Source organism: Tupaia chinensis, unplaced genomic scaffold (assembly GCF_000334495.1).
Source record: "Tupaia chinensis unplaced genomic scaffold, TupChi_1.0 Scaffold140086_1, whole genome shotgun sequence".
NCBI lineage: Eukaryota > Metazoa > Chordata > Mammalia > Scandentia > Tupaiidae > Tupaia > Tupaia belangeri.
Genome location: NW_006199965.1, coordinates 131,238 through 143,116, shown reverse-complemented (window position 1 = coordinate 143,116; position 11,879 = coordinate 131,238). Strand labels below are relative to the sequence as shown.

The 11,879-nt window shown below is 50.6% G+C and overlaps 1 protein-coding gene across 1 annotated transcript in view; it reads left to right on the top strand.

Annotated features, from left to right (window-relative positions):
* SLC52A3 (solute carrier family 52 member 3) overlaps positions 1 to 11,879 on the top strand; it is a 22,923-nt gene that overhangs the window by 740 nt on the left and 10,304 nt on the right. The window lies entirely within an intron of this gene.

Genomic DNA, 11,879 nt, shown 5'->3' with positions numbered 1-11,879 from the left:
TTTCCCTGACTGTTCTTGTCTTTCTTTCTGCCCACTTCCTGCTTCTAGCTTGTGTTCTTTTCCATCACTCTGTCTCGATTCTTGGTCTCCAGTTCGCCGTTATCTTCCCATCTCTCTGTCTATTCTATTTTAAGGGGGTTTTGCCATAGGGCAAGTTGCTCACCAGAGAGACACGCACTGAGAGGGAAAGTGCGAAATCACCCCCAAGAAGAGATGGCCATGCTGCAATCTCCTCTCCTCCACTCTTCCCCTGGGATCTTGGGCATGCACACACATGTGCTCGGCATGATTTTCAACCTGCCAAGTTGGGGACTCGAACCACGGTCGGCCGTGTGGGACTCCAGCACCTCAACTATCATGCCACCTGCTGGCCCCCTCTGTCTAGTCTTATTTTTGACACCAGCCCAGTCCTTCCCAGTCCTGCTGGGTGGGGTCAGGGCCAGTTGCTATATAGAGGCCTGTGGGACTCCCTGAGGACTTTGGGCCATGTTCTTCAGGAACCTAAAACCCAGGATGACCCTGACTCGGACCCTTCCTCCGAGCAGACTGTGTCCAGTGCTTTCCAGGGGACACCCTGATCAACTCAATACGCTTGGCTGAGGCAGACTCCCTTCAGTCTGCCAGCAGGGCTTGATGCCCACCAGGTGCCAGCTCGTCCCTACAGAGTGAGAACCCAGCTGTGGTGCCAGGGAGTCGGGTGGCCCAGCCCTTGGTAAACCAGATGGCCACCTAGACATTGGAGGAGAGGATAGGTCCCTGCTCCGATTACACTGCCATGGGAGAGAGAGCCCTCGCAGACACAGATAAGCTCCCTCCCTAGCTGCACTGGCATCACTAACACCTCAAAGGTGTGAAGGTATTGAGCAGAGGCCAGGAGAGAGCCAGGGTGGAAGCCACTGGGCTCTGATAGTCAAGAGCAGGCAGGTTGGGGAGGAGATTGCCCAGCCCACACAGTGAGGGTGCACTGGCCCTGGGCAAAACCTCACTCCCAGCTCTTGGGCATGCTCTAAGCTTTTGCTGCAAGAATGCCAAGGAGGCGCCTTTGCCTGGATCTGCTCCCTCCGGCTTCTCTGTCCCTTTCCCAGCCCATCATGAAGCATCTGAACTACCTTGTTCAAAGTCTCAGGTCTCTCACTGTCCAGAAGGGTCCCCAGATCCTTGGAAAGCAGATGTCTTGGAGACTCTCAGGCTCTCCTAGGTCTGTACCTCATTTCTCTCTTCCCACACTGCAGTGCTAGGGAGGCTGCTAGCAGCTCAGCCCTCACAGCCTCTTCATAACTTCCTCACCCCGAAGCCTTTCTCAGTCTGGTTAAGAGGGCTGAGCCTATTGCCCTTTCTCAGGCTGGGCCTGGGCTCCAGTCTCAGCTCCTTGCTAACCAGCTGTGTAACCTCAGACACGTTACTTTCCATTTTAGAACGTCAGTTTCCTCCGCTGTAAATGGAAATAATCATAATGCCTACCTCAGGACTGTCGAAAGGATTTGATTTGATGGATAAGGTGTGTACAAGACTTAGGACCAAGCAGCTGATAAATGGCAGCTGTTGTTATTCTCGTGTGTTTTTTTTTTTTTTTATTAATTGCCACAGGGCGTGCACATATGCCAGAGAGAGAGAGAAAGCACCCCCAGCGTGGCGTGGTCATGCTCCAGTCCCCTTTCCTCTTACCAGGATTCGGAGGGTGCACACACATGTACATGTACCCAGCATGCTTCCCAAGCTGCTGGGGCTAGAATTCAAACCTCAGCCAGCCATGTGAGATCCAACTCCCACAGCACCATGCTGAACCATGGCGCTATGAGACCAGCATCTTTCTCGCCTGAATGATTCAGCAGCTTTTTCACAGCTGACTGGCTTCCTAACTGGCTTCCTCCCTGGCTCCTAATTCTCCTCACAAGAGCCGGCATGAGCCCGTTACAGACTGAATCAGAGGCCGGCCTGTAGCAGCGGTTGAGTGCCATGTAGCGGAAGCTGGATTCCACCTGGCCAACCAGCGTTCGGGTTTCAGTGCCAGTAGCTTACACGTTGGACATAGGCACCCCAGATTCTGATGGGATGGAGAACTGGAGGAGAAAGGATTGCAGCATGACCAGGCCCCGTTTGGGGGTGTTTTCTCTCCGTCTCCTGTACACACACCCTGTGCCATTTATAAAAGCGAAAACAAAACTAACTGGAGCGGATCTCTTCTCTGTCCAGCCATGGAGATTTTGGTTTCTGAGAAAACACTGAAGCTGTTACCTCCAGGGCTGCCTGGCTCCTCCTGTGTCCCCCTCACTCCCACGGCTGTGGCCACACAGGCCTCCTGGTGTTCTTTGAACATCGAGATCTCAGGACGTGGCAGATGTGGCCCCACCCCGGGGGCCTTTGCACTTGCACCACTCTTTCTTTGCACTTGCCCCTCTCTTTCCCAGATGGCCTCACTCCCACACTTCCTTCCTGCCTATCTCAACCTCCTTTAGAAGACAGCCACCTCCCAGGTTTCACTTTCTCCCTCAGTCCTTGCCGCCAGCTGCCTTGTTCTCTAGCTCTGGTTTTATTTTTCTTGGGGACTGCTTCCTGCCCTTTGCTGAGTGCAAGGATTGTCGTCCAGCCCAGAAAGGGCACCTGATAAATATTGGTTAAATGAGTAAGCCAGAACTGCAAGGTTACTACAGGAAAACTAAAAAGATAGATAAAGATCTCTCTCTTTTTTGTTTTGATAGAGGGCACATGTGCTCACCAGAGACAGAGGGAGAGGGAGAAAGCACCTCCCAATGGGACATGCCATAATCTCTTCTCCTCCAACTCTCCATCCTATTGGGATTTGGGGCACACATGCACATGCGCTGAGTGTTTTTCAAGCCACTGTGGCCGGTATGCAAACCATGACTCAGCCATGTGGGATCTATCCCCCTTAACCACTAAGCTACCAGACTGACTACAGATGCACATTTTTTTTAAGAGAGCGATTTTGCTATAAGGTGCATAACACTTCGCTTGCTGGAGACACAGAAAGGGAGAAATCACCCCCCAGGGGGGGTGGCCATGCCGCCATCCCTCCTCCTTTGTCCTCTCGGGATCCTAGGCACGCATGCTCGTGCGTCTGGCATGAGTTTTAAGCCACCGGGTCCAGGACTTGAGCTGCAGTCAGTTACGTGGGAGTCCAGTGACACCATCTGCTGGTCGCTCCAGATACACATCTTTTTAAATGTCCCCAACACCATGAGCCTCTCCTTAGTTCTCCAAAGCCACCAGGCCTTTGCACGCACAGTTCCCTCTGCCTGGAACATCCCCCTCATTGTCATTGATAGCTGTTCCTCCTTGTGTCCTTCACATCCAGGAGCATGTGCATATCTGAGGGACAGGAGGACTTTGGGAAGGGGCCAGGGCAAGAGAGCCCTGGAGGAGCTGCGTCAGGCCAGGCCCAGGCCAGGTCGTCCCAGCACCAGGCTTGTCTCACAGATAAGAAAGCAGATCACCACGCAGTATATAGATGTAAATACCAGATATAGTGTGTGTGAAAGGGGAGGGTCTGAGGAAGGACATTTGGGGGAGGGACAGGGAAGAAAAGCATTAATGGCACAAAGAGATGTGGTATTATCTGTTGAAGATGTTTCTGGTTTTATCGATGGTGCTAGGGAGAGGTGTTCACTTGTCGAAATATCCATTTTGTAAGACAAATAATAATGTGATTGAATGTATGGAAGAAAATGAAATGAAAAAAAAATAAATTAAAAGAAAAAAAATAACTTAAAAAAAAAAAAGAAAGAAAGCAGATCACCAAGCCAAGTCACTTGCCTCAAATTACACAGCCATGATGGCACCTGGGGCAGAACCCAGAGAACTTGGCTCAGGAGATGGGGACTTGGGCTTTGGGCCTACGACCTACTGCATATACAGGAAATGCAGACTCTTTCCCCCGCCCTCCTCTCTCCCCATCACCCTCTGTGGCCTTTGTAAATGTGTAACTAGACACCTCCCAGAACTCTCATTAGTTTAATAGCCTCAGATTCCAAAGGTAACCATCATTTGCAAATTTGCCTCCCCCTTTTAATTATTTACCTCTTCCCCTTGATTGAGCATATCATTTGGCACCTCCTCTGTATCTTTGTTCATTTTGCACCTCTGTCCTGGCCTGGGACAGTGAGTCATCACCACCCAGTCCTGTGCTTTCGGTCATTTCTCCTGGCACGTCTGAGGCTGCTTTGAGAAGGGCTCATCAGAACATGGATGCTCTCTACAGTTCAGACTCCTCTAGGAATCATCATCTTTATTAGTATGAAATCAGTCTGGGGACCAGCAGGTGGCATGATGGTTAAGATGTTGGACTCCCACATGGCTGACCACAGTTTGAGTCCTGGACACAGCAGCTTGAAAATCATGCTGGGTATGTGTACATGCAAACCCAAAATCCCAAGAGGAGATTGGAAAAGGGATTGTGGTATGGCCATCTGCCCCCTACCCCCAGGTGATTGGCCACTTTCCGTCTCTCTGTTTGTCTATGGTGAGTGCACTTGCTCTATGGCAAAAAAAAAAAAAAAAAAAAAAAAAAATTAAAAAAAAAAAAAAAAAAAAAAAAAAACTTAAAGAAAAAGAAGAAGAAGAAAAGAAAAATAAATTAATCTGGGTCTCAGTTTCTACTCTTGGTACCAAATTCCATACAAGAGTTCTTGGCACCTTTCTCACTCCCTCTCTCTTTTGCATTTCTCCAGAAGACTGTTGCCACACAGTTTATTCTTAACATTTAAGTGTTTGTATTTTTTTTTTAAGTTTGTTTTTGTTTTTGTTTTTGTTTTTAAGGTTTTGGGCATAGGGCACATGGGCTTACCAGAGAGGGACAGAGAGACAGTGAGAGGGAAAGTGAGAAACCACCCCCAACCCCATCTCTTCCATTCCTCCTGGGATTTTAGACACACACACACATGTACCCAGCGTGATTTTCAAGCCACCAGGTCTGGGACTCAAACTACTGTTGACAGTGTGGGAGTCCAATACCTTAATAATCACATCACCTGCTGCCCCGTTTCTTTTATATTTTAAAAATCCTTTTTTTTAAAAAAAAAAAAAAAAAAGAACAATGAGGTGGGGACAGGTAGTGAAAAATCAGCCTCCCATCCCCATGGGGATGACTGTGCTGCAATTTCTTCTCCTCAGTTCTCCTCTTGGGATCTTGGGCAAGCATGCACATGCATCTGGCATGTTTTCAAGCCTCCAAGTCTGGCACTTGAACCATGCAGTTGGCTATGTAGGACTCAGTTGTGTTAGCCACCATGCCACCAGCTGACCTAAACTTTATGTTTTTTGTTTTGTTTTGTTTTCTATAAGGGCACTTTTGCTTGACAGAAACAGACAGAGAAGGAAAGTGAATAAGAAGTAACCCCAAGGGGGATGACCACACCACAATCCCTTCTCCATTCTCTTTTTTGGCTGTTCACACACATGCACCTGGTATGGTTTTCAAGCTACCAGATCCAGGGCTCAAACTGCACACTGAGCCGTGTGGGATCCAGCCACCTAAACCGTCACCTGCTGGCAATAAGCATTTTTAAAATATGTCTAAACAACTATTTTTGTTACCTTCTGGTACTTGTTCAAATCCTAATTTAGAAAAGACCCGAGTTTCTGAGCCAAGGCAGAACTGCTAAAGGAGGTAACCGCATGCATTGGTTTTGGTTACTGGGGGCAGCAGACAGAATAGTGGTCACGGCACTGGACTCCCACATGATTGACCACAGACTGAGTCCCAGACCCAGTGGTGTGAAGCTCATGCCAGGTACATGTGCATGCGTGCCCAAAATCCCAAGAGGAGAATGTAGGAGAAGGTATTGTGGTGTGGACATGCCCCCTGGAGGGTGATTCCCCACTTTCTCTCTGTGCCTCTCCAGTGAGTTCACATGCCCTATAGCAAAAATCTCTCTCACAAAAGAGGTTTTGGTTACTATAATCAGCCAATGTATATCTCTGTATACTTAGCCAGTGTTTTGCTGTATATAAAGTAAGAGTGACATAAGATAGAAATTGTATTAGGATTTAAGCGTTAAGCAAACAAAATGGTTCAGCACAGGCAGAACAGGGTAGGTATGGCTGCTCTGTGCATCAAAACTCCCAAGGGAGTCTAGTCTCAGTCTAACCCCCACCCCATCCTTCATAGTACAAAATGGCTGCTGGAATTCTAGTCATTACATCTGAGTTCCAGCTAGCAGGATGAAAGAGCAGAAGGGTAAACTCCCTTTTCTCCTTCTTCTTCTTCTTCTTCTTCTTCTTCTTCTTCTTCTTCTTCTTCTTCTTCTTCTTCTTCTTCTTCTTCTTCTTCTTCTTCTCCTTCTTCTTCTTCTTTTCTTCTTCTTCTTTTTAAAAAAAGGCAAGGTCTCACCATACCACGATCCTCCTGCCTCCACCTTCCGGCTGGGAGCTGGGAGCAGACAGAGTCTCACAATAGTGCCCAGCCAGACAAGACTTCCAGCAGCAGCTCAGCTTACAGGCACATACCACCATGACTGGCCTTCACACTCCCTATCTTTAAGGAACTTCAAAGTCCCTTACAAACGCATTGACCTGTGACTGACCACAAGGCACTATACAGCTACAGGGAGGCTGGAAAATAGAGTCCTTCCTTGGGTGTCCATTTTCCCAGCAAAAAAATTGAGTCTCTATAATAACTGAAGAAGGGAAATGTGTGTAACAGGCATATGTGTGTGTATATATGTATGGGAGAAACTCTCCAGTCAGAATACCATACCCCACCCCACATATTCCCTTCCATAATGTCTCACTGTCTCACCGCCTCCAGGCAGAACCTGTGCGTGGCAATGGGGGCAGCCGTTTTGGTGGGATGCTGCCTGCTTTGCCCCAGAGTCTAGCCTCAGGTGGGCTGGGCAGCCCTCCTTGTTCTTGAGGCTTCCGGGACGGGGCAGTGGGATCTTAGTTCTGCATGGGAGCACCTGGCGCTGAGAGTCCTCTCCCTCCTCCACTCCTTCGATCCACCACGGACACACGATCCACTTAGCAGCTCCAGGGCACCTCCCTCACCTAGCAGCTCCAGGGCACCTCCCTCACCGAGGTGGGACAGGAAACCCTCCCAGTTCTAGTCCCAGCCACTGCCTGCTCCAATTCTGCCTTTGCCTTAGATGACCCACATGCTTTTCTCTGGGGGCCGCCGTATGGCTTATGTGTCCCTACCAGCGTGGGACACACCGGGCTGGGCACACCACAGGTGGCTGATTAGGAGGAAGTGAGGGCAGAACTGTGCTGTCAAGAGTTATTTGTGTTGTGCCGAGCGTGCTCAGGGTGACTGCGTGTGCTGAGCATTGCAAAGTGGCAGCCACGACACCAGCCAGCGCTCACCAAGGGCTTTCTGTGTGTCAGGCAGCACTCCAGCCCTCTGTGGCTCATCAGCAAACAGCCCTGGGCTTGTTCTGGGTGAGGCAGGAGGGTGAGCCACATCCTTTCAGCTGGTAAGGGTTGAAGCCAGGATCAGAACCCGGGGGTCTAGCTCCAGCTGCCACGGGAGAGCGCTCAGGTGGCCGGAGGCAGTGCCTGAGTCTAAGACTGACAAAGGCCAAAGGCTGGGCTCCAGCCCCTGTTTTTCCCTAATTAGCGAGGGGTCCTGTGCGAGCCACATGTCTCAAGAACAAGGGCCAGGCCCCGTTGAAGTAGCCCACACTAGATGCTGTTGCTCAGTGGGCTGAGGCCTCATGGGAGGCCTGGGTTTGGTTCCCAACCCACTCTTAAAAGCAGAGCATGATGCCAGCAGATAGCATGGTGGTTAAGGTGCTGGACTACCACATGGTCCATCAATCATGGTTCAAGTCCCAGATCCGGCAGCTTGAAAATCATGTGGAACACATGTGCATGAATGCCTAAAATCCTGAGAGAAGAATGGAGGAGAAGGGACTGTGGAGTGGGTCATTCCCCTGAGGGGTGATTTCTCTCTTTATCTCTCTTTCCCCCCCCAGCAAACACACGCACCCTATGGCAGGGAAAAAAAAAAAAAAAAACTGGGCACGGTGGAGCACACCCATTCGCTACTCCGGAGGCTGAGTCAAAGGATCAAAAAAGAGCCAGACCCGGGTCTAGCCACCCCCGCCCCTCAACACACACACAAAGAACAGAAAGGGCTGCTGCAGTGCCTGTGCGGCCTGGGCGAGCCTAAGTGAAAGAGGAAGAGGGACTCTCGCCGTGTGGGCATTCCAGCCTGCGTGACCAGGTCTTCCAAATACTCCCGAGAAGACGGAAGCCCTGGGTTTTGTATGCCATTTCCTGACTTGTGGATTATAATCAGGAAACTAAAGATCTGAGCAAACCACACTAACAGTCAGCTGCCTGGCTATGGCCGCTGAGTTACCAGTGTACAGATCCTGAGCTACACCTTCGAGAAAGGCCGTCCTCCAGAATGCCAGGTTCTGAAGCAGCCCCTGCCCTGAGACTCCAGTCTCCAGGGCTCAGTATCAACCGCTCAAGCCAACCTGTAGACGAAGGGCCAGGGTCCAGGCAGGATGCTGTGAATCCTGGCAGTCCACAGAGGCTTCCGGGGCGTGAGATCCTGCGGAAGACCAGGATGTGGGCAGAGGAAGGGACACGGCGCCCTGGCCCAAGAACACAGCATGGGCAATGGTGCCTGGGGACTGCCCCTCTCCGTGTGTCCTCTTGACCAGAGGTAGGCCCAGCCTGTGCTGTTAGCCAGGCCCGCTTCATGGGGAGAGCTTTGCATAAGTTCCCCAGAAGGGAGGTGGCGGAGCAAGTCTGACTGGGTTCCCTCAGAGTTGGTAAGAGGAAGTCCAAGTCCTGAAAGTCAGCTCTGTGGGATCTGCAGGGGAGCTGTGGGTCGGGTCGTTTACAGGGTGAGGAGGCCACAAGGATGCTCCTCCCTGTGTCAGAAAGAGAAGCTGGTAGGTAAAGACTGACAGCATGCCCTGAGGGGTCTGAGGCCACCCTGGCGGCTGTGTGCTACAGGACACCCCCTTCAAACCCCACCTCCACCCTCGGACCCTGTCCCCCATCAATAAGCAGAGGTGGCTGGTCTCTGTGAAACAGTGCATATACCACTGGGGAATTTGGTTGATACTTTGTGAAGGAACTGTTTTTAAATATATATATATAATAGTTGGAGGGCCACAGGTGGTGCAGAGGTTAAGGCAGCTGGATGCCACATGGCCGACTGCAAGGTTCAAGTCCTAGACCTGGTGGATTGAAAGATACGTAGGGTGCATGTGCATGCCCAGAGTCCTGGGAGAATGGAAGAGAAGGGATTGAGGTGTAGCCATCCTCCCTGGGGCATGATTTCTCACTTTCCCTCCTTCTCTATCTCTCCCTCTCTATCTCTGGCGAGCACACACGCCCTATACAAAACTAAGATAATAACAAATATAATAGTTATATATTAATTTCCACATACTTTTTTTTTGGAGAGGTTTTTGCTATAGGGTGCGAGTGCTTTCCAGAAAGACAGAGAGGGACAGAAAGCGAGAAATCACCCCCCAAGGGGGATGGCCATGCCGCAATCCCTTCTCCTCCATTCTCCACTCGGGATCTTGGGCACGAATGCACATGTGCCTGGCGTGAGTTTAAGCCACCAGGTCCAGGACTCAAATCGCGGGGGAAAAAAAAAAAAAAAAACTGGGCACGGTGGAGCACACCCATTCGCTACTCCGGAGGCTGAGTCAAAGGATCAAAAAAGAGCCAGACCCGGGTCTAGCCACCCCCGCCCCTCAACACACACACAAAGAACAGAAAGGGCTGCTGCAGTGCCTGTGCGGCCTGGGCGAGCCTAAGTGAAAGAGGAAGAGGGACTCTCGCCGTGTGGGCATTCCAGCCTGCGTGACCAGGTCTTCCAAATACTCCCGAGAAGACGGAAGCCCTGGGTTTTGTATGCCATTTCCTGACTTGTGGATTATAATCAGGAAACTAAAGATCTGAGCAAACCACACTAACAGTCAGCTGCCTGGCTATGGCCGCTGAGTTACCAGTGTACAGATCCTGAGCTACACCTTCGAGAAAGGCCGTCCTCCAGAATGCCAGGTTCTGAAGCAGCCCCTGCCCTGAGACTCCAGTCTCCAGGGCTCAGTATCAACCGCTCAAGCCAACCTGTAGACGAAGGGCCAGGGTCCAGGCAGGATGCTGTGAATCCTGGCAGTCCACAGAGGCTTCCGGGGCGTGAGATCCTGCGGAAGACCAGGATGTGGGCAGAGGAAGGGACACGGCGCCCTGGCCCAAGAACACAGCATGGGCAATGGTGCCTGGGAACTGCCCCTCTCCGTGTGTCCTCTTGACCAGAGGTAGGCCCAGCCTGTGCTGTTAGCCAGGCCCGCTTCATGGGGAGAGCTTTGCATAAGTTCCCCAGAAGGGAGGTGGCGGAGCAAGTCTGACTGGGTTCCCTCAGAGTTGGTAAGAGGAAGTCCAAGTCCTGAAAGTCAACTCTGTGGGATCTGCAGGGGAGCTGTGGGTCGGGTCGTTTACAGGGTGAGGAGGCCACAAGGATGCTCCTCCCTGTGTCAGAAAGAGAAGCTGGTAGGTAAAGACTGACAGCATGCCCTGAGGGGTCTGAGGCCACCCTGGCGGCTGTGTGCTACAGGACACCCCCTTCAAACCCCACCTCCACCCTCGGACCCTGTCCCCCATCAATAAGCAGAGGTGGCTGGTCTCTGTGAAACAGTGCATATACCACTGGGGAATTTGGTTGATACTTTGTGAAGGAACTGTTTTTAAATATATATATATAATAGTTGGAGGGCCACAGGTGGTGCAGAGGTTAAGGCAGCTGGATGCCACATGGCCGACTGCAAGGTTCAAGTCCTAGACCTGGTGGATTGAAAGATACGTAGGGTGCATGTGCATGCCCAGAGTCCTGGGAGAATGGAAGAGAAGGGATTGAGGTGTAGCCATCCTCCCTGGGGCATGATTTCTCACTTTCCCTCCTTCTCTATCTCTCCCTCTCTATCTCTGGCGAGCACACACGCCCTATACAAAACTAAGATAATAACAAATATAATAGTTATATATTAATTTCCACATACTTTTTTTTTGGAGAGGTTTTTGCTATAGGGTGCGAGTGCTTTCCAGAAAGACAGAGAGGGACAGAAAGCGAGAAATCACCCCCCAAGGGGGATGGCCATGCCGCAATCCCTTCTCCTCCATTCTCCACTCGGGATCTTGGGCACGAATGCACATGTGCCTGGCGTGAGTTTAAGCCACCAGGTCCAGGACTCAAATCGCGGTCTACTACATGGTAGTCCAGCGACATAGCCATTATGCCAACTGCTGATCCCAAATTTTTAAAAAAGTAACCAGGTTACCAAACTTGGCATTTCATGATAATTGCACATCCGTGGTGAGTACTCCTGTGTGCCAGGCACTGTTTGAAACACCATAAACTCACCAATGTATTTACATCCCATTGCAAACCATGAGGTCCACACTGTTGCTGTCATCGATCTACAGATGAGTCATAGAGAGGCAAAGACTTGCCCAAGGTTGCCCAGCTAGTAAGTGGCAGAGCTAGGGTCATCCCAGGCAAATTGGCTCCGGAGCCTCACTCCTGGCTTCTCAAGTATTTCAGCTTAGACCAAGGGTAGATGGAAGAGTCTAAAAATGCAAGTGGGGACACTGGTAGTTAGGAAGGTGTCAGAGAGATGGCAGGATAACTCCAGAAGGCTTAAGTATGTGGTCTCCCCCCGTCCAGCTAGGGGGTTCTGTAATTTCAGGAGAGAAAAAAAAGCCAGACTGAAATTTTCTTTTGGGTAATCATATTTTTGTTTAACATGTTCACATGGTTTGCAGATCAAAAGTATATAAAGAGATCCAGGCCCAACCTCAGTGGAGGTAGTGGATCTGCAGTGCTGGAAGCCACCTGGGTGACCTTGGGTCCAGATCTTGGGTTAACCTCGAAACATACCAGGTCTGCTTGC